Source organism: Bombina bombina, chromosome 3, assembly GCF_027579735.1.
Source record: "Bombina bombina isolate aBomBom1 chromosome 3, aBomBom1.pri, whole genome shotgun sequence".
NCBI lineage: Eukaryota > Metazoa > Chordata > Amphibia > Anura > Bombinatoridae > Bombina > Bombina bombina.
Window position 1 is genome coordinate 1,164,041,729 of NC_069501.1, and position 6,021 is coordinate 1,164,047,749.

The window sequence follows — 6,021 nt, forward strand, 5'->3', positions numbered from 1 at the left end:
TTACATCTATCTATCTATCTATCTATCTATCTATCTGCCTGTCTTTCCACATATATATCTAACAAGTCAGTTTTAGGTTGGTGTTTTGGGAATAATCAACTAGCTGTACTTGTGCTACACTGTCAGAAAAAATGTGCAAAAATTGTACCTTTAGGGGTACAACAGCTTGTCACTGGGGCAGTACCCTCAAAGGTACACCTGCTGTACCCTTTAACATGGGTACAAATTGGTACCCTTGCAAATTGTACCTTTCAAAGGCAAATATGTACCTTTGGTGACTAGATTGGACCCCAGTCCTATGGTAACATATTGTACCCTTAAAAAAATTGTGCAAATTTGGCCTTTTAAGGGTAAAAAAAGGGTACCTCATGATGGCAAATTTGTACTCATCAGTCATCACAGTATATTACAAATGTTTTTTCATTACATTTTTAATATATCATTCAAATATGCATTCATTTAATGTGTACTTTTTCAGGCAGTATTACAATAGCCACACTGCAGTTTTAAAAAAAGTTTGTATACTTAAATGTAGCCTAGCCATGTAGCAATTCCAAAGACTGCTACAGAACCACCTGATTAAGACAGGCTTAACAACCAGTTCCAAAAAGAGCTACTCAATGTGTTTATATCACTCTGTACTAGACTATAAAAACACCCCATTTAATTTAGGGTGACATGCCACATAAAACATAAATATATAGAAAACATATAGAAGACAACATAATAATAAAATATAACTCTAACGAAAAGAAGGGGGATTCGGTGAATGGATAAACGATAAAACTAACAATTATACATTGAATTGTCACTCTATGCAAAATATATGCAAATGAGTATATTTCCCCAGTACCTATTTGTGTGATGAACCTGCTACCAATAAATGGAGCTGTGTTACACATGTCAAGGAACTTTCAACCAACAGATGGCGCTATGGCGTGTTACACAATGTCCATGTACAGTATGTGACTGGGGAATGGTTACAATTTTTTTTTTTTTTTTAAAAACAGGTTCTTAAACAGCTCTTGTTTATTTTATAGAGTATAAAACATTTTTTTCTTTGTAATTTTAGTTAATACATTTGCTTTATGTTTAAGCGTTAACACCTTGATGCTCTAAATATAAACATTAAAATGTTAAGTGCTTGTTTGCTATTTAGAACCAGCAACACAGTATCATTGAATATATGGGTTATTAAAGGGACAGTCTAGTCAAAATTAAACTTTCATGATTCAGATAGGGCATGAAAATTCGGATTATCCTAAGTTATGAAGGTATAATCTAGATTTTATTAAAGACACAGAGACGAGTATTTTGCTTTCTTTCCTTTACTACTTAATGGCAGTATTTAAAAGCATATAGAAATAAATAACAAAACTGTCAACATTTGAAAAAGACAGTACAACAGTATGTAAACCAGTAACCAATAACATAAGGGAACTGGTTAGACAAAAACAAAGTGACCAATCAGCTCCAACATGTAACCTATAAACTGTCCAAATTCAAATACCAACTCCTCTTTCTTGTAATCAGATGAAGGAAGGAACCAGTTCATGATGATCACAAAACAGCAACAAAACAGGAAACAAAGAAGACTGAAGAAAATAATCCAGGAGATGTTGACCATCCAACGGTAAGATTTCCAACGATGGGAGTAAGAACACCACAAACTTGACTTTTGTGAAGGATGAGAAGAACTTGATAGATGAGATGACCAATCATTTAAATGAGAGGGAATAAAATTATCCAAGATGGTATCCTGTTTAAGGATTGGTAACTAGAAAAAATATATAATGAAAAGAATTAAAATATTAATACATATAAAAGGGAGGGAAATAAAGAAAAAAGATAGAGGTGGGAAAATACTCGTCTCTGTGTCTTTAATAAAATCTAGATTATACCTTCATAACTTAGGATAATCCGAATTTTATTACAAGACCAGAGACTCATATTTTGCTAGTTTAAAGCAACTAACAAAATAAATTAAGCGAGGCGTGTTCAATGGGTTTAAAATAAAATTGTTTAAAAACTGAATCTGAAGACCAGTCAGCTGCATCCAAAATTTGTTGAAGGGTAGCAGCTTTCAAAAATGCTTTAGAAGCGGCTGATCCTCTAACAGAGTGAGCGGAAAAGGATAAATCAATACCAGCTTCACTCATAACCCATTTAACCCATCTGGCAATAGAAATAGAAGAAACAGGTAAATGAGGAGGGACAAAAGATAACAAAAGTTGGTTAGAAGAAGAAGTACGAAAAACAGAAGTTCTACGTTCATACTCTTTTAAACACAAAACCACACAGAGAAAGGGTTCATTATGTAAGTAAGGATAAAAAATAGAAGTTGAAAAAGATTTAGTTCTTTTGGAAATAAAGAAAGTAACACCTTCAGGAGAGAAACGTTTAGAATTAAAGTCTAAAGCTTTAACATCTGAAACTCTGCGAAAAGAAATTAAACATAAAAGAGTAGCAAGTTTTGTAGAAAGTTGTTTAAGAGATAAAGATTCATTAGAAGGCCAGGATTTAAAAAGAGAAAAAACAAGATCTACATCCCAGAAGGAGGAATATTTAGGAGCAGGAGGTCTTTTAAGTTTTATAGCTTTCATTAATTTACAAATTAAAGGGTGTTGACCTGCCGGAAAATTATTAATAAAAGAATGTTTAGCTGAAATAGCTGATCTAGAAACATTAATAGATCTATAAGCTAAACCTGCTTCAAAAAGAGATGTAAGAAAATTAATAATAAAAGTTACATCAACTGAAAGGGGATCCAAACCTCTCTCCAAGCACCAGCCAGACCATCTGGTCCATGCGGAAAAATAACATTTTTTGGTTCCAGGGGCCAAAGAGTCTTGGAGAAGGTCTTTAGCTTGTTGTGATAATCCCTGGAGAGATGATGTAAGCCCGAAATTGACCAGGCTATGAGACGAAGAGATCCTTGGAGGATAAGGTCGTGAGGAAGACCTTCTGGATCTGACAATAGAAGAGGAAAAATTGGAAGCAGAACTGGATGGTTGACAGATAACTCTAGAAGAGAAGGGTACCAAGGTTGAGATGGCCACAGGGGAGTGATTAGGAGAATTGAAAGAAGATCCCGTCGGACTACTGAAATTGTTCTCTGAATCATGGAGAACGGAGGAAACGCATAAGCTGACTGACGAGGCCACGGATGGAGAAATGCATCTATCGCTAGAGCATCTGGATCCGGACGCCAGCTGAAATAAGGGTGAATCTGAAAGTTCAGTCTCGAAGCGAATAGATCTATCGAAAAGGGTCCTCTGAGAGACTGAAGCGATTGAAACACTTGATAATGAAGTTTCCAATCGCTGGAGTCTGTCAGATACCGAGAACCCCAATCTGCCGCCACGTTGGATAAACCTGGAATATATTCTGCTTTGACAGAAATATTTCTGTCCAAGCAAAGATGAATGAAATCTTTCGTAATAATTGATAAATCTCTCGATTTTGTACCACCGAGACGATTCAAATAACGAACAGCAGAAATATTGTCCATTCTGAGTAAAATGGACACAGGAAAAGAATCTTTGACAAAACTCTTGACTGCAAAAGAGCCTGCCAAAAGTTCTAAGCAATTGATATGAAAACGTTTTTCTTCTGAAGACCATTTTCCGCCCGTGATAGAAGGACCGCAACGAGCTCCCCAGCCCGAGCGACTGGCGTCGGATTCTATAATTAAATCTGGAGCTTTCCCGAAAATGGCTCTCCCGTTCCAAGCTTCTATGTGAGAGAGCCACCACGAAAGTTCTTCTTTGGCTTCTGTAGATAATTGAATCAAATGAGAATAGGAAAGACCTTTCTGAAGATGACAAATTTTTAAACGTTGAAGTTCCCTGTAATGAAGAGGAGCAGGGAAAATAGCCTGAATAGAGGATGAGAGTAACCCCACTATTCTGGCTATAGTCCTGATGGGAACTAAAGATAAAGAAAGAGTTTTTGAAATTTCTTTCTTGATATTCACAATTTTTTCTTTGGGAAGGCTGAGAGTGGAATTCACAGTGTCTATTTGAAATCCTAAAAAGGTTAAAGATTTTGTTGGAGAGAGAACAGATTTCTCTTTGTTGATTAAGAAACCCAAATTTTCTAAAATATAAATAGTAAGCTGAATTTGAGATTTCAAAATGACAGGACACTGATTCATGATTAAAATGTCGTCTAAATAAATGATAAGACGAACACCTCTCAAACGAAGCCAAGTAATAATTGGCTTCATTAACTTGGTGAAAATCCAAGGAGCTGAAGATAGGCCGAAAGGCATACAAGTAAAATTCCAAACTTTTCCTTCCCAAACAAAAGAGAGAAATTTCCTGTGATCCTGAGCTACCGGGACCGTAAGATATGCATCTGTCAGATCTAATCTGACTAAAAAATCGTTGTCTAAAAGGCATTCTCTGAGAAGATGAATCCCTTCCATCTTGAAATGCTGATAAACAACAAAAGAATTTAAGGATCTTAAATTTATTACCGGACGATATAGACCATTCTTCTTTTTTACGAGAAAGAGATTGCTTAAGAAACAGCCTTGTGGATCCAAAGCTGGTTCTATAGCCTGTTTTGAAACGAGAGATGAAATCTCGTTTTGAACCAGAATTCTGTCTGACATTGAGAATTTTATAGGTAGAGGAAGGGAACTTTGAAAAGGAGTAGAAATAAAATCTATAAAAAGACCTGAAACTGTTTGAAGAACCCATTGATCTGTAGTTATAAGATTCCAATTTTGAGCAAAAAGAGACATTCTGCCTCCTATAATGTTTAGGGAAGAAACATGAAAGGGAAGAAAAAGATTTACCTTGAGGGGTACGGGATCTTTGTCTTGATCTTTGCAGACGTGGATTCCAGAATCTTCCTCTAGATGGGAAGAAACCTGAAGAGGATGGGTACTGAAATTGTCTCTGTTGATATTGAAACTGTTGGTTCGAATATTGAGACCTATTGGGATATGATGGACGGCCGGGAAAACGGCCTCTTCCTTTCCCGGCCTGTTCAGAAAAACGGTCCTGATAAAATATTTTCTTCATGGATGTTCTTACTTTATTAAGATTCGAAAAGGTGTTGACATAACAGTTTAACTCCTTAATAAAAGTGTCTCCAAAAAGTAGACCATTTGTATCAGGATGAATCTCGTTAACTGCGAAATCGCATACTCTAGGGTCAATTCTCCTCAAGATATTTCTTCTACGCTCAGTGTACATAGCGGAATTAGCATTTCCGATGAAACTGAGCATCCTTTGTAACCATTCCCTAACCACTACAGGGTCCATTAGAGTATTATCATAAACAGCCTGTTCAGCCATGTCAAAAAGTTTTGATAAAGGACCTACAGAGTCCAACATTTTATCCTGGCATATCTTCCAGGCCCTATCCATTCCTTTCTTTAATTTAAACCCAGGGGAACCAATAAATTTAAGTATTTTAGGATCCACCTCAGGGGTACAACAGGCATTATTAGGGAGAATAGGTCTGGGACATTCAGCTCTCATTTTATTCCTTGATTCCCTTTTTAAAGGCTGGCGTAATTGAAAATCAATGAAATCTGCTATGTCATTAGATGGGCACCATTCAGCAGATCTAGGATGATGTAATTCATCCGCATTAAACCTAGGATTTCCTAGACAATCATAAAAAATTTTTTCATCAGCATCTTTCTTGCTGTGCTTAGATTTCTTTAAAGACTTTTTAAATTTTTTGACCTTCGGAGAAGCCGAAGAATCCTCAGAGGAAATATGAGTAAGAAATTCATTAGAATTGTCTGAATCCAATGAAGAATCAGAATTAATATCCGTAGAGGAAACACAGTCTTTATTATCTTTTGTGGCCAAAGCCTCTCCCATAAGTAACCTCTTGGGAGTAGAGGAAAAAGCAGGTGTTTTGCTTCCTTTCCTGCAAGGAATGACAGAGCTAGAAGCCATTTGGCGAGATTTTTTCACCAATTTTTTACTCGCTGTAATAGCGCTGGAAACTGTTCTTTTCCTTTTCACAGCCTTTTTAGAATTTGATTTATTAATT